The following is a 22,832-nucleotide window of genomic DNA, read 5'->3' on the forward strand; positions in this document are numbered from 1 at the left end:
CCAAGGGGAAGTGCTTTATTGATTTCTGTCCTTAATGTGACACTAACCCATTACTGGTGACTCTGAGTTTGTTATCAATGTGTTCAAATCGGCACTCTGAGCCCTGTGTGGTGTTCCCAGATCCCAAAGCCTGGAGCTTAAGGAAAAAAAAAACCCTATGAGATGATGGGATGAGAGTTTCAATTTCAAGGCCTGCCTGGGCTGCAGAGCAAGACCCTGCCACAAACAAACAAATACAGCCACCTATCTGGGCATCTTCCGGCCTGAGAAAACAACATAAGGGGGTAACTGTTTACCCTGGCTCAGGCTTTCAGTTTGTGGTCTGCAGAGGCTGCATTTCTGAGCCTATAGTAAAGCTGACTGTCACAGTGGGAGGGCATGGGGGACCAGAGCTGTTCATGATAGTCAAGAGGCAGAGAGGGCATGGGTACAAGATGGAGTCCAGGGCAACATATACCCACAGAGACACATCTCCAGTGACTTGGATCCTCCAGGTAGGTAACCCCCCGCCAATAGCACGGCCAGCTAATGTGCTTTTTAATGCACTGCAGATTCAAACCATAACACGGCCTCAAAGCCGCAGCAGGAGACCCCCATCTGCATATGCTCACCCCCAAGGATGTCCAAGGGCCAGAGATGGGTGCGGAGGGAGATCTGTGGTAGACCAGTGAATGCCCTCCCCCAAAGGAAGATGCATACTAGTCTCTCGAGCCTGTGAATGTCTTACTTTATGTAGTGAAAAGGTCTTTGTAGGGATGAAGAAGGAAAAGGTGTCTTTGTAGAGATGAAGCAAGAATCTTGACATGGGGAGATTATCCTGGGGTATCGCCTGTACCTTAATGGCACAGGTGTCCTTAGGGGGTCTGCTAGCCCCTAGAAGAATGACGAAGCTTATTCTTAGAGCCTGCAGAAGGCTCCATCATACTTACTCCTCAGTCTGAGACTTGCAAGAGGCACCGTGGATTCTGGCCTCCAAGACTGTAGAATGCATTTGCTTTGATTTTTTGAGACCAAATAGGATCTCTCTATTTTGTACCTCTGGCTATCTTGGAACTTTCTGGGTGGATAGATAATCCACCTGCCTCTGCACCCTCCAGCCCCCAACCCTTTACCCTGTGCTGGCATTAAAGGCATGTGTGCCACCATGCCTAGCCTTTAGGGGAAAACTGTACTGTTTAGCAAGGTAACAGTAACTTGTCCCAGAAATATGGGAAAACTAGCCCAGGAGCTTTCTAGGGATGCTCTTGAGGATTTTCCTGAGTCAGTCTAGCCCTCAGGAAGCAGACAAGTGCTTCTGCCTTCCCCTGGCAAGCCTTGGAGGCTGGAATAGGACCAAGGCTGCCCTCTCCTGGGAATCATGTTTCTGTGGTCACATAGTCCTCAACTTCCCCCACGCCCAGGGCCTTATGCCTACTTCCCATCCTGACCCCAGCCCGAGGCCTCCCCTCCATCCTCCTTCCATTCTGCCCGGGTGGCACTGAGCTGCTGGTGATCATGTGCGTTGTGCTGAGCAAGCGCTGGAGTTAGAAGTGTGAGCCACCATGCTCGTCTTCCTGTCTCCTTGACTTCCTGAACCCTGTCACTGCTGTACCTCTCCTCTCGAGTCACTGACATCTCAGAACACAGAATTCAAGACCAGGCTGCCCGAGGCCCCATATCAAAACAATTGTTTTTTAAAGGAAACAAGCAGGGGAAATTACTGAATCTTCAGGGTTTTTTTTTAAAGATTTATTCTTCTTATTAAAATGTATGTGTATGTGTCTGTGTGAATGTATGGCGTGTGCCTTGGAGATCATAACAGAGTATCAGAGTCGCCGGAGCTGGAGGGACAGGCAATGGTGAGCTGTCTCGTATTAGTGCTGGGAGCCGAACTTGGGTCCTCTGGAAGAGCAGTAAGAGCTCTTAACTACAGAGCCATTTCTCCACCCCCCAATTTCAATTTTTAAATGTTTGCAGTGAAGGCCGGGCATTGGTGGCGCACGCCTTTAATCCCAGCACTCGGGAGGCAGAGGCAGGTGGATCTCTGTGAGTTCGAGGCCAGCCTGGTCTACAAGAGCTAGTTCCAGGACAGCCTCTAAAGCCACAGAGAAACCCTGTCTCGAAAAAACCAAAAAAAAAAAAAAAAGTTTGCAGCGAGGCAAGAGAATAGTGTAAATCATCTTGAGTGGCATCATGAGACCTCGGCTCAGAAGGGAGTTGACTTTGTTCAGGAAAATGCCAGCTTAAAGAAAGAAACTGAAGAAAGGGAAGGTTGAACTTCTTTTCACAAAATATGGCAAGATGATGGGGCTGTGTGTGTGTGTGTGTGTGTGTGTGTCAGAGAGAGAGAATATGTGAGTGTCTATATATTGGTGTGTGTGTATATGTGTGTGTATGTGAGTGCATATGGTGTATGTATATGTGTGTATATGTGTGCATATATGTGTGTGTGAGAGAGAGACAGAGGGAATATGTGAGTGTCTATATGTTTGTGTATGTGTGTGTATATATGTGAGTGTATATGAATATGTGTGTATGGGTATATGTATGTGTAAATGTGTATGTGTTAGTATATTGTGAATGTGTATGTGTGAGTGTGTGTGAGTGTATGTGTATATTGTGTGAGTATGTGTGAGTGTGTGTGTATATGTATGTGAGTGTATATGAGTATGTGTGTATGGGTATATGTGTGTAAATGTGTATGTGTTAGTATATTGTGAATGTGTATGTGTGAGTGTATGTGTATATTGTGTGGGTATGTGTGAGTGTGTATGTGTGAGTGTATACTGTATGGATATGTATGAGTGTGTGAGTGTGTGTGTATATGTATGTGAGTGTATATGAATATGTGTGTATGGGTATATGTGTGTGTAAATATGTATGTGTTAGTGTATTGTGAATGTGTATATGTGAGTATATGTGTATATTGTGTGGGTATGTGTGAGTGAGTATATATGAGTATGTGTGTATGTGTGTGTGGGTATATGTATGTGTAAATGTGTATGTGTTAGTGTATTGTGGATGTGTATGTGAGTGTATGTGTATATTGTGTGTGTATGTGTGAGTGTGTATGTATGAGTGTCTATTGTGTGGATATGTATGAGTGTGTGAGTGTGTGTATGTATGTGGGGGGTTGTGTGTGTGTGTGTGTGTGTGTGGTGGTGGTGGTAGGGGTTTTGGCCTCACTGTATATAGCCATAGCTGACCTCTACCCCTGTTACTCTCTGAGCTCTGGGATTCCACCCTTCCGAGGATCACATCCAGGGCCTTCTACATTCTAGGCAATCATTCTATCAGCTGAACTGCAGCCACCGCCCCCAACTCCCTATTTTGTTGTTGTTTTGTTTTTGATATAGTGTTTCTCTGTAGCCTTGGCTGTCCCAGAGCTTGCTCTTTAGACCAGGCTGGCCTCTGTCTCTATCCCTGGACAACACTATGTCCTCTCCCCTTCTCTACTGACATGAGTCTATAACTCTGCCCTCTAAGAATATAAGGAAATACTGGATAAGGTGGTGGTTGGTGTTGATTCTCAGTGTGGTGGGGTCTGGAATACCTGGTAGACAGCTACCAAGCAAACGTGTAAAAGTCTCTTGATTAAGTTAACTGAAGTGGGAAGACCCACCCTAACAGTGGGCAGCACCATTCCCTATGCTGGGATCCAAGGATTACATAGAATATGCCTAAAGCCCCTGGGTGCGAGCCTCTGTGCTGTGTAAAACCAGGAATAGAGGCGCATGCCTGGAATGCCAGCACTGGGAAGATCATGGGGGGAAAGGTCAGCTTTGGTTACATAGTGAGGCCAGCCAGGGATGCATGAGAACCCTAACACACACACACACACACACACACACACACACACACACACACACACACACACACGATCCTGGAGAAAGCCTCAACCACTCTAAAACTCCCGTATCCTTGGCTTGCTCCACTCTGATGAACCTGTACCCTAAACTCTGAACCAAAATAAACCCCTCCTTCCTGAAGTTGCCTTTGTCATAGCAACAGGGAAAGTAACCATGACAGTAAATACTGTGGACGAAAGTTTATTCCACACGTGACTTAGCTACTCAGGTAACAGAGTGACCCTGGCTCGTGCCTGGGCTAAGCCGTTCCTTTGTCCCGTGCCCTCTCTGGCCAGGAGAATGCTCTACAAGTGTAGGCAGTGATGAAGAGCATGGGCTGAAGGGTAGCATCTACCCAACATTGGTGGAGGGCTTGAGCTCTCTCTGTGCTTTCCGAAGCCTACTTGAACTGACCCGGTGGTCCTGGCAGGTAGGCAGAGATCAAAGCCTGCGTGGCGAGGGGAAGGATTCTGGAGTGAATGTAAAATAATGCTCTCTCTGCTGTGCTGTGCTCCTTTCTTGAGGTTGGTTACCCAGGCTTCCCTTCGCCTCCCGCTGGGAAAGGGCAGACCCCACTGGCAGATGGAGGTCCTGAACTGAAGTGATGTTTGGCTGCGAAGGCTCCAGGGCAGGCAGACTTGGGATTCAGCACTAACCACTAATACCAGGTCTGTCCTTCCCCCACCCCAAGGACTCCGGGTGCAGGATAATTGTCGCACATTCATCCCCAAGGCCACTATTATACAAATGCAGAGACAACGCTGGCTGCTCTGCTCTCACTGTTCTGTTCCCCGGAACACTGCTCCTTGCAAAGAAAGAAAAATGGCCTTCAATTAACTTCTGCTCTAGCTTGGAGCAAATCAAAACCCACTTGAGTTGAGGGAAAAATGGGCAGTGCAGAGTGGCTCGCCGCCATCCTCATTGACCTTCCCTTTTCAATCTCCCCTTTATTTAAGAAACGCTTCCTCAGAGACTGGTGACTGATGTCACTGCACTGTGTCCGGGGACTTTCTCAGCAAATGCATCCTAGATGCTGAGCGAGTGGGGCAGCTGCCTGGGTGATTACTACCCTAAAGCGTGGCGTGTGGAGAATGGAAAACGGAACGTGCTGAGGGCCACCGTACCCTCCACTGTCCCCGGCTCTCAAAAGCCACAACAGCCAGGAGAGTCTCTCTGGGACCTTCGCCCTCCCAACCCCTGGAGATTACACAGGGACAGGTGTCCTGCTCTCCACCTGGGCTCCATGAGGGCAAGAACAGTTTGTGTCTGTGCTTCGTAAATTATTTCTCCCGGTCCGCACCAGAGAATTTTCCTTGCATCTGTGTCAGGTCAAGACACAAGGAAAGAAACTTCAGGACAGTTTCTTTCAGCCCTGCAGCCTCTGTAACCCACTCATGGCCTTTCTAAAACGTGTCATTGTGAAGTATAACGAGAGGTCTGAAGCTAACACTCGTAATAAAGATGATGGAGTCAAAGCTAGGAGGTGGTGGTGGCTCTCACCTTTAATCCCAGCACTCGGGAGGCAGAGGCAGGCGGATCTCTGAGTTGGAGGTCAGCCTGGTATACAGAGCGAGTTCCAGGACAGCCAGGGCTACACAGAGAAGCCCTGTCTCAAACAGCTGAAGAAAAGAAGAATATTAGAGTGAAAGTTTGCCAGATAGCTCAGCAGGTGAAGGCACTTGCTGCCAAGCCTGGCAACCTGAACTGTTTTCCCAGAACCCACATGGTGGGGGCAGAGAATGGGCTCCTACAGGTTTGTCTTCAGACACCACACATGTACAGGTTTGTCTTCTGACACCACACATGTACCGTGACACGTATGCCCACATACATACCCACAAATAAATAAGTGCGGTAACATTTTCTTAAAGATTGGAATGAAATGAACCCATGAGTGACAACAGTCATAAATACCCATGGAAACTAGTAATACTGGGTGGAATTGACATAGACTGTGAATCTGTTGTGGGGTTATTGTTATTCAATCATTTGTGGCATTTTGAGAAGACACAAACATGTCAATCCACGCGCCTGACACAACGTGGCCACCACATTAGGTCAGCGCCAGGGCCTCCTCCAGTGTGACCTGTCTTCGGTTCCCTGATGACAAATGCTGCGGCTCATTGTGTGTGACAGGAGATAGAAGTGGGAGCTGAGGTTAGCTTGGTCTGTGTAGCCAGATCCTATCTCAAAGAAACATCCAAACACAAACTAGATCTCTGCTGGAAGTCTTGTCTGTGTCCTCTGATGTCCATCTTCCCCTTCTTCTGAGGTGACAGCGACCTGCTTTTGGGCATGTGGCTGGCTGGGACAGAGACTGTTTCCCAGCCCTGCTTGTACCCTGAGGAGGCCAGTGGCTTTGTTCTAGTGAATGACACGTGAGATGAGGGCCACCCCTGGAGCTTTCTTCACACGGTAGCTAGCATACCTTCCGTGACCCCGCCTAAGGCCTTCCCTTCCTGCTACCATCTGGAACGTGTTAACTGTGGAAGGCTGTGTCCTGAAGAGGCAGGTACCAGAGTGAAGGAACTCGGGAGCCTGGCGGTCCATGAGATATTTTATCTGCACTAGGCCACCATCTCCTAGCTTCTTGAGAAGAAGGAAAAATAAATTCCTAGTTGGTTAAGGTCATATTTGTGTGTTCTTGTTTTGAGATAGAATCTCTCGTAAGCTAGAATGACCTCAAACTCAGTATATGACTGAGGATGACCTCGAACTTCTGTCTCTCCTGCTTCTGACTCCTGAGGGCTGCACCCCCCCCCATTTAATATAGTGCTAGTGACCGAACCCAGGGCCTTGTGCATGTTAGGCAGGCACTCTTCCAGGTGGGCAGCAGCCTCTGTAGCTTCTGTTAGTTCAGTTTGTCCCAAGTTTCACACAATGCACCACGCACAAACACAGACACATACACAGACAGAGATACACATATACACAGACATACACAAATACAGGTACACACAGACATACAAAGAGACACAAACACATACACAGACATACAGAGACACACACACAGGCACACACACATGCTCACACACAGACACAGAGACCACTTACAAACTCACACACACACACACACACAGACACACACACACAAACAGATAGATACACACACAAACACCAGATACACACACAGCTAGGGACTAAAACCAACGACTTGAGTGTGCTAGGTAAGCAGTCTTCTACTGAGCCACACCTTCTAGATCCTTTAAACTAGAACTGTTTTGTTGCTGCTTGTGATAAAACACTCTGGCCGGAAGCAGCTTAGGAGAAGAAAGGATCTGTCTAACTTACTCGTCTAGGTTGTGGTCCATCCCCGAGGGACGTCAGAGCAGGAGCCTGGAGGCAAAAAGCGTGGACAAGCCCTTGTTGCTGGCTTGCTCATAGGAACAGGCTTAGCTGGCTTTCCTTACAGCGCAGAGTCACCTGGACTTGGAAAATCAGGGGCCAGGAGGGAAACATTCTCGACAGGACTGAAGGAATAGGAGCTGACCTGTGCTCAGGGGTGTGGAGGAATAGGGGCTAGCCTGTGCTCGGTAGACAGAAGAGGAGCCAGAGGCTAGAACACTTTCTCCACTGAGACCTTGCTGGGAAAATCGGTATTGCCTTGAGTGGCCTCTGGAGAAGGCTGTGATGTTTCTGGTTCAATTTTAAACACACCACACTGGTTTAGACCCCGTGCTTGTATTCACAAGGTCTTGTGCCTCGTTCTGCCATTTGAAAAGCCGAACCTGTTTCCCTTGGCATGAAAAGCCGACCCCATCACCACCTAGAGAGAGTAAACTGAAGTTCCCAGGGGAGGGGTAAAGCTGGATGGCCGCCTGGAGGTTCAGGACCATGAAGGGTTAAGACGTCACAGGTCCAACGTCCACTTATCTAGGGCTGTCTCTGGCCCTGTCAGTTCCTTGGCTACCCTGGTGTGTGGCCTGGCGCTTGACTATACGGTGAAATCTTTGCAATGTTCTCTTAGTAGACCACCAACTTCCACCAACCCCGAAGCTAAGAAAATGACCAGGAAGCATCTGGATTGACCCCGCCTGCGTCACTTTGCTACCACCTACTCGTTTGTGGCCCCAACCGATGTAATTGGTGACTACACCAATGCCCGGGTTGCTTTCGCTCTATAACTGCTGAGCAGTGGAACGTGTCAGGGGCAGTGAGAATGTGTGTCCCTCACCACGCTGTGCACATGTGGCTCAAGAATAAGCCCTCTCTTGCCCTTTTTGGGGTGAGAGCGGGTCCCGGGGCAACAATGAAGAAACAGAACCGCTTCTCTGAAGCGGTTAGATCGCCAGTCCCGCCCAGTCACACGTTCTTCCCCAAACGTGCTAGTGTCCTTCTGGAAGCCCAACTCCCAGCCGGACTGAATGACCTGAGCCAGGCATGTTTACGGCCATGGCTGGGGCCAGATGTTGCTGCATGTGAAATGTCGCTCATGTGTTTGAATAGTTGGTCCCCAGGTGGTATGGGGGATGTGGAAGGGTTTGACCCCTTGGAGCCTTGTTGGAGGAAGTGGGTTGCTGGGGAGTGGAGCTTGAGGCTCTGTAGCCCAGCCCCGCCTCCTGTGTGGTTTCTGCTTCCTGGGTGTAAATGCACTGTGACCAGTCACTTTACACCTCTGCCACCACGCCTCCCACCAGGGTCTGCTGTGTGTACCGAATCATCCCCTCAAACCATAAGCCCCAACAACCCTTCCTGCCATGGGCGTGGCAGCCTCAGTGAGAGAAGCAGCTGACACACCAGGCTCTCTCCCCTACCAGGCCCCACCCCCACCCACCTCCTTTTGAAAGATTTTTATTGTGTGTGTGCATGGATGTTTTGCCTGCAGGCCTGTCTGTGCACCTCGTGCATGCACTACCGGTACCGTGGAGGTCAGAAGGCGATGCTGGATGCCCTGGCAATAGAGTGAGTTCTGTGCGGATGCTAGAAACCAAACCCAGGCCCTTCAGGAGAGCAGCCAGTGCTCTCAGTCACTGAGCCTTCTCTCCAGGCCTGTTTTCACCTCCTTTGACATCTGAAGGGCTACAAGCCCTGCTCTTCCTTGCTCCATACAAGCCTCCCTGGGGGCAGCTATCTGAGACACAGGACCATAAACCAGCAGCAGTATCCTGGAGGTAGAGAACATCTCTCTCCTGTGACACCCAGGCTCCTGGCCCAGCTGCCGAGGCTTTAAGCTCTGAGACAGCACAGCAAGCAAGTGTTGTTATTTTTCTGTGAGTGACAGCGCTGTGCTCTGGGTCTTTGGGCAAAGGAAGGCAGGACTTTTCACTTATGGTCACTGTGCCTCAGACACAGGCCAAGACCGCTGGCTCTGTTCGGTCACGGGAGACAGCTGAAAGCAGACAGGACCAAAGGAAGGCAGGGTGGGAGGCTGGGGGCGGGGCTGTTCTTTAATTGGGGTGGTGGGTGACGGCCATGTGGGCTGTACCAGCTTTGCCTTCATCGAGAGCGTCCCAGAAAACGGTTGGGATTCCCCGCTCCCTGCCAATCAATTTGCCGTCTGTTTTCCTGGACCTGCTTCTGTGAGCATCCCAACAGGAGTGGAGGCATTGTAAAGACATTCCCCCACCACTGCCGGGCTGTCAAAACAATGGACCTATAGAAACTTCCCCCAGAAGCTTGTGCTGGGCAAAGGAAAATGCCTGGTGCTGTGACATCAGAGGAGGAGCCGGGCTCCTGAGAGGTCTCGAGGGTTCTGACCACTTGTCAGACCCTTGCAGGAGAGACTGGAGCTGTGGCAGTGGTGTGACAGTCAGTGGCGAGCAGTGTAACAGCCTGGACACAAGTGAAGACATTCTTTGGTTGCTTGGTTCGTCGGTTGGTTTGTTGGTTCGCTGGTTTTTTTATTTGTTTGTTTGGTTTTTTTTTTTTTTTTTTTGAGACAGGGTTTCTCTGTGTAGCCCTGGCTGTCCTGAAACTTGCTTTGCAGACCATCCTGGCCTGGAACTCATGGTGATCTGCCTGCCTCCGGAAAGGGATTTACAACTTGTCAGACATCTCACAGGCTAAGAGTGAGGCTAGGACAAGATGGGTCAGTGGTTGGTGGGACTGCTTAGATGTACCCTAGCCCTCTATTTAATCTTTAATCTCCATCAGCAAGGTAGCCCATGTGCTTTTAACCCCAGGGATCCCCGCACTCTGGGGGCAGAAGCAGGTGGATTTCTGACAGTCTGAGGCTGTCTACATAGACGGTTCTAGATGGCTCAGGGCTGCATAGTGAGGCCCTGTCTCAAAAGCAAAATTAAGTAAATAAATAGATAAAAACCCGGCCCTCGAGCCCTCAACCTTACACAGAGAACTGCAGACAGCTAAGGGAGGCAGAGGGTGGGGAGATGGTCCTCCCCAAGGAGGAGCACAGCAACTGGCTACCCAATAACAAATGGCCAGGCCTGAACACACACAGACAGACAAGCAGCATCCTACAGACTGAGCAGACTTTACTTATGCATTTACACATACACATATGTGACAACACTTAGTGAAAAAAGAGGCCATGAGTTTGACAGAGAGCAAGGAGCAAGAAAAAGGAGGAGCAAGCGGTGCAACTATATCAAAAAGAAAAGAATTTTTTTTTTTTGTATTTACGAGACAGGGTTTCTCTGTATTGTTTTGGAGGCTGTTGGTCCAGCCTGGCCTCGAACTCACAGAGATCTGCCTGCCTCTGCCTCCCGAGTGCTGGGATTAAAGGCATGCACCACCACCACCCAGCAAAAAGAAAAGAATTTTTAAAATGGTAAAATTTTAATCCCACTTCAGGACCCCAAAGGTGAATTGGGAGTTGGGGAGGTTTATTGGATTTTTTTTTTTTTTTGGTTTTTCGAGACAGGGTTTCTCTGTGGCTTTGGAGGCTGTCCTGGAACTCGCTCCGTAGACTAGGCTGCTTTCGAACTCACAGAGATCCACCTGCCTCTGCCTCCCGGGTGCTGGGACTAAAGGCGTGCACAACCAACGCCCACATTATTGAATCTCTTTATGCCTCTTCCCAATAGGGCAGATTTGAGTTAATCCCTTTTTAATGCTTTTTACTGTTCCTTTAACTTACTCTCAGGGTCAGCTGGCTGAACTTGCATGCTTGAGGTATAGACTGTGACTCCAGTTTTGGTAACAGGGACCACACCTTACCAGGTGCTCAGTAATGCCTATCTCCTGCCCTTTAATTAAACATAAACCTCATGTCAGGACCCCAAAGATGGACTTGGGGGAACCACTGGACCTCTTTATTCATTCCTCTTCTTAATGTGCCCTCTGCCGTTTACTATTTATTTTACTTTAAACTGGTGCACTGAGGTGGCTGATGAGCTTAGGGTACTAGGGCCGCCAGCAGCTGGCACCGACTGTGAAGACTTCTGTATCAGTTTGGCCATCCATGACCAAGAAATAAAAAACAGTGTGGGTGTCAGCCACTTGCCCACGAGTTGACAATTTATTGTTATCAGAATTGGTTCCAAGTGAAGGACCTGGGACTTTGGTGCAGTCTCAGCTGAAGATCTGGAAGCTTCCCCTTTGGCTTTTTAAAAGGCTGAGAATATCCTGGCAACCCCTCCCCTCCCACCTTGACTTGCTTGCCAAGGTGGAGAACTTCAACTCCAAGAAACAGCTCTTCCCCTATAGCCTTCCAGCCAGTGTTGCCATCTGCCATTTAGGATGTCCCAGGGTCCCCTACCATCTGCACTGAGTCCTCTTATGGGCTGTTAGATTCGCAGAGAATCTATCAAGTTTGTCACACACACACACACACACACACACACACACACACACACAGAAATGCAGACAGTGGGAAAAAGCTCAGGGTATGTGGGAGCGGGGGAGAGGTTCTGGTTTCTCCTGGAAGCTAATTCCTTGGCTAATTAATTCTGAAAAGATGGAAAACCGCAAAGGGTGTCTTTCCGGAGAAGCGGGTAACTACAGATCTCACTCCTCCTCTTCAAAGGGTTGTATGAGGTTCTTGTCTCCCTGCTGTGTCAAAAAAGCTGGCCAAGCAATGACTAAGAGAGGACAGGTTTATTCTGCCTTTCACTGAAGGGATACAGTCAGTCCATCAGGGTGGGGAAGGAATGATGGCTGGTCACACTGCACATTTAAAAGAAAACTAACAGGCGTGGTGGCGCACGCCTTTAACCCCAGCACTCGGGAGGCAGAGGCAGGCGGATCTCTGTGAGTTCGAGGCCGGGCTGGTCTACAGAGCGAGTTCCAGGACAGCCATAGTTACATAGTAAGGTCCCATGGATCAAATAAATGAGTAAATAAGTATTAGATAAATGAAATCGGTTGTACAGATATCATCGTCTGTGATGAGAACTCTGATGCATGTTGTGGCTAGATTCAGAATGTGCCCCACAGGTTCGTGTGTTTTGGAAGGCTGTGGAACCACCGGGATGCAGGACCTAGTTGATGTATGGAGGATGTTAGGGGCAGGCCTGGAAGATCCAGTCATGCCCTACTTCCGGTCCTTTCCCTGATTCTGGGTGGGCACTATCTAAAACACTCAGCTTCAAGCTCCGAGGACCAAGCTGCTTCCGCTGCTATGCTTCACCCAGGAAGATGGACTGTTGGCCCTGAACTAGGCAGGACCTGAATAAATATCCCTTCCCTTATGTTCTGAAGTCAGGCATTCTACCCAGCAACAGGGGAGGTAACTGTTACAACATAACACTGGAAACTCACCAAAGAGGAGGCATTAAGTCCAATCTACATATTTCCTGGCTTAAACAGGTCATTGGCAGACAGAAAAACTTAAGCTGAAATTCTAAAACAATTCCTTCATGATTTGCTCCTTTCTCTGGACATCATATGTTAATAAGCCGAGGTTAATACAAGGAGGCACTCGAACTCACAGAGAATAGAGGCTTTTTTTTTTCTCTTACATTATGTCGTCCACAATGGATTTCTACATGTGGTACTTGAGTACATGGAATGTGCCTGGTCCAAGTTGGGAGTGTGAAACACGTCAGATGTCATAGAACAACTATAGGAGGAAACGTAAAATATCTTTTCAGTAATTTCGATATTGGAAGTAGAGAGAAATTTTGGGCATATTAAGTTAAATATATTAAAGTAATTTCCAACCTAGGCATGATGGCACATACCTAGAATCCCAGCAATTGGATAAGGAGTCTGGAAAAACAGGAGAGCAAGGCATGGCCAAGGTCATCCAGTCCTTCAAGCAATAAGGGTTCTGACTCTCCTCCTGAAGTCTCCAGGCCTCAGAGACACACCCGGGTAGAGGTACACTGATCTGAGCATCCATTCACCCTGAGGTGTGTGTGAACTCAAGACTTAGGTCTCTGCTGGTCTGGAAGGAACCGACTGCGATGAACACTGCGTGAGCCAGACTCGGGGAAGCTGATCCAGCAGAACCCAAGCCAGGCATCGTTGGGAGACATCTGCATGAGAGTTGGCAGGGATAGCATTCAACTCAGTGATTCTGGGGGAGAAAAAAAAGTCAGTCTGTGGTTTAAATCAAAAGCCTTTGTTGACTATAAATCTGTGCCTGACGGGCCAATGAAAGAAAGGCAGGCAAAGTGGTAGTCCCCTTTGGTACCCAGGATGTGCCCCTGGGCATGGCCCCTCATTCCAATAAAGTAAAAGGATCTAGCTTTCTTACCAATAAAGCCTTTGGAAATGGGGAAACCCTTCTTTGTTTTTCTTCTTCTTTTCTCTTTATTTCCATTTTATTTTTTAGTAGTACTGGGGATAGAACCCAGGGTCCTTGCACATGCTAAGCAAGCACTCTACTTTTGAGCTACAACCTGGCCCCTGTATTTTTTTTTCTTTTTCTTTTTCTTTTTCTTTTTCCCCTGGTAGTGGTGGTGGTGATGGTTTTATTCTGATATAGGTCTTCCCTTCTGTAGCCGGGCTGGCCCTAAACACTCAATGATGCTCTTTCTGTCTCAGCTCCTAAGCACTGGGATTGCAGGAGTGAGCCACCACACCCATTTTTTGGTTGTTTTGTTTGACAGTAGCACAAATTGGCTTTGAACTGATGAGTGTCCCGCTCCAGCCTCTCTGGTGCGGAGTGAGACCAACATGGAGGCTCCTTCCAGTTCTGGAGGAGCTGATGCTTCTACCCCTGTTCGCTTGCTCAGATTCAAGATGAGAAAGGAGGTGGCTGGAGAGGTGGCTCAGTGGCTAAGAGCCCCCACATCAGGCAGCTCACGCCCCTGTGTGACTCCAGCTCCGGGGGAATCTGCTGCCTCTGGCCTCCTGCACTCAGTGTGTGCATGCATATAAGTAAAACTAAAACTAAGGCCGGGCGTTGGTGGCGCACGCCTTTAATCCCAGCACTCGGGAGGCAGAGGCTGATGGATCTCTGTGAGTTCAAGGCCAGCCTGGTCTACAGAGTGAGTTCCAGGACAGCCTCCAAAGCAATACAGAGAAACCCTGTCTCAAAAGAACAACAACAAAAACATTCCTGTTCTGAGTAGGTGGCCTCGTCCTTCACTTAGAAGAGCAGACACAGCAGGTATGCCTGGCCTGCTCTTACCCTGACCCAGACTTCCTCCTCCCATCATGCTGTAGTCATGCTCCCTCTGTGTGCGTACATCAGCTAGCTCACACGGGGTACCCAGCATGTTGAAAGCCCAAGGACACACGTTAGCTACCTGTTACTATAGCAACATACCTGAGAGAATTAACGTGTAAGGTTCATTTGACTCATAGTTTTGGAGGTTCCAGTCCACAGTTGATTGAGCCATTTGGGGACCTGTGCTGAAGCCACACATTATGGTGGGAACATGAGATCTAAGCAAAGCTCCCTTACAGCACTAAAAAGGGAGAAGGGGTTGGGATCCCATAGTCCTTGCTAGGGCCTTCCCTCAATGACCTGTGTACCTCTCCTGGATCCCCCTGCTGGAGGTCCCACCTCTTGTCTTTGACACATATGTAACAATGATGTTCTTACTTGGTCTAGATAATAAAAGGCCGGAGGCAGATAGAGAGGGAAGGAGCAAGCCACAGCACACCTTACCTCCAAAGCGTCTCTGCAAAGAAGAGAGCGATTTCCTGTCTGTCCCTGCTTATATCCTGTCTGTCTGTACAGACCTCCAGACCTATATGGTTAGCTAGTGGCAAGCTCCATTCTTTGACTCCCAAAAAGGCTTTATTTGTGCAAGAAAGATATCACCACACACATACATGCGCCCTTGGAAGACATGTATCAAAGTCTGCCCCAAGGGAAAGGTAGTCCCTCCTGAAAGACCTGAGGTTATCAGGCTTCAGGCTGAATACCCTGGTGACATCCCGAGCTCAATAACCAGACAGTTGGATGCAAACCGCAAGAGGTTCATTGTTCACACAGATGTCTGTGAGCAATTCAGCAGCCTTAGCTAACTGAGCGCGCTGGGCTTTAGGACAGTTTTCTTTTTATGTACATAATTTTGGCAAGCAAAGCAATAGGGGTATTGTAAGAACTCGGGCATAAATCATCCTTCCTGGAGAAACCACAAGGTCAAGATTAAACTTATCTCTACAGCCTGCCAGTTTTCTAAGTCTCAAAAAGGGGGGTGGGTTGTATTGAGGTTTTTCACTCCCACAGGTGGCCTAAGTGCCAGGTAGGCCATTCCTGTTCATTCAGAGAGCTAGTCTGATCATTAGACTGGGGCTTAATGACAGTTTTTATGTCCCCTCCCAGGAGGGTCCCCCAAACAGCATTCTGGGAATGGATGGGAGGCTGCCCACTGAAAAGATTTGGGAGTGAGGAGGCTCTCCAGGCTGTGGGAACAACTTAAGCAAATATACCAAGGCAAGGCACAGCTTGACGGGGCCTGAATGATGCCCCTGGTGTTATTCAAGCTGGAAACTCAGTGGCAGGAGAGGACAGAGGAGGCTTAGCTCTGGCATGGCACTTAGGCCTCTATCTCACTCACTTCCTGTTTCCTCTGAGTACTTCCTGTTTCTTCCTCGCCTTTTCATGGTGCAGTGAAGGTGCCAAAATTGCATTTGAGGGCCTCCAACTCCTCAACTCCTGTTTTGTTATTGGATCCAACCCACACCCTCAATCCAAGCCACACGATTCACGGTCATCATTTGTGATTGTCTGTGGGAATGCCCACACCCAGCAGGAAACGCCTTCCAGTGGACCCAGCTGGCCCTGGGCCTAACCGTCGCTGGCTCACTCACCCTGTCTAAGCCTGGGAAATGACATCCATCAGCGTTTTCCTCTCCATACAACTGTAGTAAACTGTCCTCTATAAACTCTAGGAACATGAACTTGCATAGCTTGTCATTTTGAGTAACAGTACAGTGTAAAAGTCCAAATACTGACTTTGGAGGCGAGTGGCCTAGGCTTGTTTGTTGGTTTAGTGTAGAAAAGAGCTCTTATACAGCGTTACTGGCCTTGAACTCATATAGTACACAGATAATGATAATCTCGAATTCCTGATCCTCCTGCCTCTGCTCCTCAAGGGCTGGGATGACAAGTGTACAACGTCATGCCTGTTGACACAGCCTGGGCTTGACACTCAGCCCTGTAACTTTCTACATGACTCTAGGCAGATGACCTAACCTCTCTGAGCCTCGGATCTCTCATCTGTAAAATAATGAATAGACTTCACAGGCCTGTTGCATTACAAAATACATTATAAAACTCCTGTAAACTGGCCCAAACAGGATCTCATATACAGGGAATTTAATGAAATTTTAATCGTTCACAGTCTTAGCTTGGGATGTTGGGGTAGTACAGGTAAAACTTTTTGGTTGAGGTCAGCAGAGTGGACACGGCCCCCAGTAGGGGTCAGGATCCTAAATGAGTGTTTCCACCTGACAGTCAGTGGCTTTAGACAGTTTCTTCAGCCCTGGTTTTTAATTTCCCTTCTCTAAGCAGAGACCAGCAAGAGGACATCAGGCACAGGGACTGGGGCAGAAGTAGATTTGGGGACTCCAGTGACAAAGCAGAATTTGGAGTAGCCCAAAGGCATGCCAGCAATCAGGAGTACCACTAGCCTGGTGACAGACACCCACTTGCACGGCTTCTTAGGGGAGGGGCACATTTCTGTGTTGGTTGGAGGGAGGACAGGGTTCCTCTGCCACCCCCCCCCAACCTCCCAGCTCCTTGTCAGTGTACAGCGGGGTGGCAGAGCTGGCTCCGTTCTCATTAAACAGTCTCACTCACTGCAGAAACATCAAATATTCATGCCGAGAAAGCCCTGGAAAGCTTCTGCGAATGCCTCCCTAGGCAGCAACTGTGCCAGAGCCTGGGATCAGGAAAGAGAGAGGCCTCCTCTGCTTGGGAAGCCATGCTGGAGAACGGGGCACAGCTCTCAGGAGGACTAGCTGACGAGGGAACTGGGTCTCTCTGAAGGGGTTAAAGATAGCCTGGCGTGGGGTTACAGGAAGGGGCTGTAGCCCTCTTAGAGGGCTCTTATGAGGTCTGGCATCCCTGAGGACCTGGAGGATCCAAAAATGCAAAAGTGGAGGTGAACTTTCTCCAGAGGGCTGGCCTGTCAGGTGAGGTGAGGGCAGGAGTTGGGGGAGCCACAAAGGGTTAGATGGGAGGGTGGTGAGCCTCTTACGTCCCTGCCTTGCAGGGAGGGCGGGGATATGAGGTCAGCCTACCCTACAAAAAGAAAAGAAAAGGGAGAGAGAGAGAGAGAGAGAGAGATAGAGAGAGAGAGAGAGAGAGAGAGAGAGAGAGAGAGAGAGAGAGAGAGAGAGAGAGAGAGAGAGAGAGAATTATTTAAGGCCAAAGCCGCTACTTTGATCCCAGCATTGGAAGCAGGGAGATCTCTATGAGTTCAAGGTTAGCCTGGTCTATATAGTATGACATAAGAAAATAAAAGAAGTTGGAGGCCAGCCTGGTTTAGATGACCATTTGTGACCTTGTCTCAAACAAATAACAAGAAAGGAAAGGTGCTGGACTAGAGATTAACGTGCAGAAGTTTTGCCATTTTCTTTCTCTGTTGTTTAAATAGTTGCCAGGCAGCACAAACTGGAGAGCCAGAGGAGGGAAGATGAAATAGGTAGCCAACCCCACCAAATCAGAGTATTGTCAAAAGCCCCAAGGACATGCTGAGCTGCGAACCAGGTATTTATAAGAGCTGGAGGTGTTGGGTCAGAATAAGATCAAAACTCAGTATCCAAAGGTCAGTTTCACTCTGTGACCTGAAGGCGGAGCTTAAAGGAGTCCACCAGAGCCAGATAAGAGTAAATACCGGCTGCACTCCTCCTGCTCCAGAAGATGCAGTCTCTGCCCTTCCAGTGCTCTCAACACAACCCCAGAGAGTGAGCCAGCCCCTCCTCTACCTTATAAGGGGTCACATCTGAGCCCGAAGCCACGCCCAAAGGGTGTGGCCACCACCACAAGTTCACTGGCAAGGCAGGATGCCACTACAGTGACCCTCAGAATAGACCCTACAGGGCCAGGCTGTGGTGGTGCACTCCTTTAATCCCAGCACTCGGGAGGCAGAGGCAGGCGGATCTCTGTGAGTTCCAGGCCAGGCCAGGACAGCCTCCAAAAAAAAAAGGAATAGCCCCTAGAGAAAAACACTAGGACTTGGGGCCTTGTTTTGTTTTGGCAGTGCTGACGGCTGAGCCCAGGACCTTGGGGACACTAGGCAAGTAAGTGCTCAACCACTGAGCCACATCTCCAGTTGGCTTCCCCTAGCTTTTTTTTTTTTAATTCTTTATGAGTGTCAGTGTTTTGTCTGCATGTATGTCTGCCCACCAGAAGTTACAGACTTTTATAAGCTGCCTGTGGGTGCTGAGAATTGACCCTGGGCCCTCTGGAAGAACAACCAGTGCTCTTATCTACCAAGCCACATCTCTAGACCTCACATAGTTTTTGATTTGACATGATTTTGTTTTGTTTTTTCGAGACAGCGTTTCCCTGTAGCTTTGAAGCCTGTCCTGGAACTAGCTCTTGTAGACCAGGCTGGCCTCAAACTCACAGAGATCCGTCTGCCTCTGCCTCCCGAGTGCTGGGATTAAAGGCGTATGCCACCAACGCCCCGCACGTTGAGTTTTTTCTGCTGCCTGTCATAGCTGCTAAAGCAGGGGGCTGGGTAAGGGTCTGGTCCCTTCTATTTAAACTTTGTTTTACATAGGTGGGTGTTTTGCCTGCAGGTATGTCTATATACCATGTATGTACAGTGCCCATGGAGGCCAGAAGAAGTTATTGGACTCCTTGAGACTGAAATTACTTGTTGCCAGAGACCTGCTTGGGAGGAGGAGTTTTCAGGCCCCAAAGAGGATGTGTAGAGTTGGGGGGGGTGGATGAGAGACAGAATTGATCTGAGGGTGAATCGGGATGGCTGCCAGCAGCCTTTAATTAAGAAAAGAGTAGACCTTTTATGCACTATAGTTGCACATAGGATTAAACAGGAGATGAGGGGCTAGTGAGCTGGGTGTGGCTTGAGATCAGGAGTTAAGAAGCTAGCAAAGACCTTAACAGTAGACACCAATCATATGTTAATGATTTGTTAATATGTTAATAAATTCCTCTTGATAGAGATAAGAAGAAAGATTGCTTTGTCAAGCAGGAACTTTCCTCCAGCCCCCAAGGGAATAGAAAACCTTATCCAAATGCTTGACCTTGTTATACTGCTGTTTCTTTTTTTTTTTTTTTTATGTATACTTATAGTGTTCTATGCTTGGACACCAGAAGAGGGCACCAGATTTCATTACGGATGGTTGTGAGTCACCATGTGGTTGCTGGGAATTGAACTCAGGTCCTCTGGAAGAGCAGGCAGTGCTCTTAACCTCTGAGCCATCTCTCCAGCCCCTATACTGCTGTTTCTTAGTCTTACGCTCCCAAAAGGGAAGGTCCTGATGTCTTTTCCCATTGTGCTGTACCATTGTGTTTTCTCTGTGTTTATTAACTGAACTCTTGCCCTCAGTGGCCTCAGGCTGTGGGCATTTCATCCTTGGGGTCAGGTGTGTCTAGTAAATCTCTAACTTTCCTGTTCTTGGTGTAATTAGGAGAGTCCATTGGAATTCCTGGTTCATGGGGGGGGTTGGATTTTCTTCTGAAAAATTATTTTGTTTTGTTTAGAAAGGGCTACCACTGTACACATTTTTATCGTTTACCAAAGCTTGCACACAATTTCCCAATGGGAAAGGCTTTAATATTGGGAATCATTAAAAAGGAAAGTAAAAAGATGCCAGAGAAGTGTGGTCTGCAATGCAGAAATGCTAGAACTTTGTCAAGCAGCAATCAACAGTCACCATACCGTCCATGCCAACTTGTGAGCTGCCGTGTGGGTGCTGGGAATGGAAGCCAGGTCCTCTGGAAGAGCTGCCAGTGCTCTTAACCTCTGAGCCATCTCTCCAGCCTGTAGGCCTTGGGGTTGTATAGCATGTTCCCACCCCCCATTCTCCCTGTTTCCTGATGGCCAGGCTGGCTTCATGCTCCCGCTGCCATGCCTTCCCTTCACGATGGTCTGCATCCTCTCTGGAACCACAAGCCCCAAATACAGTCCTTCCTCCCCTGCTTTGTGTTCTATCAAAACAGCAGAATGGTAACTAATAGAGACGCGGGCATGCTGGCTAAGGAGAACGGTAGCTGTGACTGTGGATGGATATTTAGATTCTCCTTAACAATGCAGTGTGAACTTAGCTGCTGAAGTAGGTGGATAAAGAGCTGTGTGAATGCAGAACCCAGTCGGATTTATCTTCTATTAGATGTAAACAGCCTACACAGACTTCCCTTTACAAGACAGCTTGGATGCCTATACAATAGGCTCTCAACGAATGTGTGGAATCCACTAAAATTGAGTCCCAAGGAAATCTTGTGTGCTTTATCTGTGATCTAAAAACAAGCAGATCTGAACCCCAGCTCCAAGTGCAGGCTAGCACAGCTCCAAGTGCAGGCTAACACGGCTCCAGCTGCAGGCTAACACAGCTCCAGCTGCAGGCTAGCACGGCTCCAGCTGCAGGCTAACACGGCTCCAGCTGCAGGCTAACACAGCTGCCTCCATCCCCAGCCTTCCGTTTTCCCATCTCCAGCTCTCTGGGTTCTGCTTCCTCCCCTCCAACGCTCAGACCCTGAGACTACCCCAGTTACTCACAACCTTCAGTTCTTACCAATTTCCCTTCATCCCACCTGCTCAGAACTACCAAAATATCCGGGCTTCAGATCCCTGTGAGGTCCTCAGAGGAGGCAGACTTCACTCAAACACCTTCTTGGCAGTTTGAAAGCCTTTAGTGATCAGGCGCCCAGCAGCTGTGGGAAAAGAGACAACAGTAAGGGGAGAGGCCATTTGGAGCAGAAGCTCTCCTTAGCGTCACGGAGTAGCAAGTGACAGACCAAATGGTTGTGACAGTGGCATCTGTTCCAATAAAGAGAATAAGAGCCCCAGGAATTCCAGACCCTTTACCAGTCTACAGCCCATCTTGAATATCACGAGTGTATCCAGAGCCTCCACACAGCCCAAACACTGCTGCCTGAATCCCTGGTGCAAGGATAAACATCAAGACAAGAGCAGTGTACTTCAAGAAGATTTCTAGGGTTGGAGAGGTGGCCCAGCAGTTAAGGGCACTGGCTGCTCTTCCAGAGGACCTGAGTTCAATTCCCGCACCCACATGGTGGCTCACAACCATCTATAGTGGGATCTGGTGCCCTCTTCTAGCGTGCAGGTGTACATGCAGAGCACTCAACTCATAAAATATGAAAAGATAGATAGATAGATAGATAGATAGATAGATAGAAAGAGGATTCCTTTGCAAAACTTCTAAAACCTCTCTGTGGCTCAAAAGAATTGGCTGCAAAAACATGAGGACTCAAGTTCCGCTCTCCAGCAGCCACAAGCAAACTTGACACACTGACAAGCATCTACAACCTTCATGCTGGGCAGGAAGGGACAGGCAGACTCCCTCCCCCCCCCCCAAGAAGCTCTCTGGCAAGTCAGCAAAGCCAACCTGCAAGTTCTGGGTTCCCGGAGACACAGTATCAAAAGCAACAATGAAAGGCACTGCCGGGCAGCAGGGGCTCCCTTCCAGGCCCTGGGCTAGGCGCAAACCACACCAAACACCAGTTTTCACGGGCGGTGGTGGCACACGCCTTTAATCCCAGCACTCGGGAGGCAGAGGCAGACGGATTTCTGTGAGTTCGAGGCCAGGCTGGACCGACAGCCTCCAAAACAATACAGAGAAACCCTGTCTCGTAAAACCAAAAAAAAAAAAAAAAAAAAAAAAAGAGAGATCCTTTATTAAGTGGAAAGAAAAGTTAAATAAAGTGGCAGCTTTCTGACTCAGGCAGAGAAACCAACAAATGACCTTGCAAGTGCCATCCTTAAAAAGAGAGAAGGGGAGGTCTGTGTTAGCGTGGGCTAGGATGAGGTGCCAAGGGAGACAGGATGAGGGAGAAGGGGGCGCGGACAAGGTAAAGGGAAGGGTGTTTGCTCCAGAGGGACAAAGGACTGCTCTGGATAGAGAGGAGACAGACACAGAGCAGTGTGTAGGCAAATGGTTTATAATGTAAAGGAGGAAACCCCAGGTTAGGATGAGGTGTTTAATTTCAATTGGGCATGTTAATTAGGTGAGCCAAAGGGAGCTTCTGATTGCTGGACTTTGGTAGTCAGCCTCAGGAGGAAGAAGGGACCAAATAAGGGACTAGACCTTGGTGGCTAGCTTTAGGAATGTCATCTAGCAAGGCGAAGAAGGGACCAAATAAGGGACTAGACCTTGGTGGCTAGCTTTAGGAATGTCATCTAGCAAGGCAGAGGGAGTCGGGGGAGTCTGGGAGAAGAGCAAGGCCTGCCAGAGTCACGTGCTCTAGTGGGTTAGTGTCCCTTCTATTAGGAGATAAGGGAAGATAACCAGTATCAACCTTGGATGCATGCACACACACACTCACACACACACACACACACACACACTCATGCACACATGTACGCACACATGCACACACATATACATGTGCATGCATGCATTTACACTTAAAAACAAAGAAATATGGAAGCTGCCAGTTTCTAACCAAGTCTTCATTGCTCTGGGCCAGTTGCACCTGGGTTTGACGGGGGTAGCAGCCTGATTTCCTAACATCTGCTTCACAAAGAGCAGTACTGCACCATGGCT

General features: G+C 48.8%; 2 long non-coding RNA genes across 2 annotated transcripts; one reads left to right on the top strand and one right to left on the bottom strand.

Moving 5' to 3' along the window:
- Window positions 1-3,869: 3,869 nt before the first annotated feature.
- LOC121137169 lies at window positions 3,870-6,458 on the top strand. The gene is made up of 3 exons (XR_005874403.1): window positions 3,870-4,257; window positions 4,352-4,495; window positions 4,784-6,458. It is a non-coding gene; the product is annotated as an uncharacterized LOC121137169 (long non-coding RNA).
- A 5,352-nt stretch (window positions 6,459-11,810) lies between these two features.
- On the bottom strand, window positions 11,811-13,496 carry LOC121137181. The gene is made up of 2 exons (XR_005874416.1): window positions 12,911-13,496; window positions 11,811-12,789 (listed from the first exon to the last, which is right to left on the bottom strand). It is a non-coding gene; the product is annotated as an uncharacterized LOC121137181 (long non-coding RNA).
- Between the last annotated feature and the right edge of the window lie 9,336 nt (window positions 13,497-22,832).

The sequence above is a fragment of the Mesocricetus auratus genome, unplaced genomic scaffold, assembly GCF_017639785.1.
Source record: "Mesocricetus auratus isolate SY011 unplaced genomic scaffold, BCM_Maur_2.0 Super-Scaffold_100676, whole genome shotgun sequence".
In the NCBI taxonomy this organism is placed as follows: Eukaryota; Metazoa; Chordata; class Mammalia; order Rodentia; family Cricetidae; genus Mesocricetus; species Mesocricetus auratus.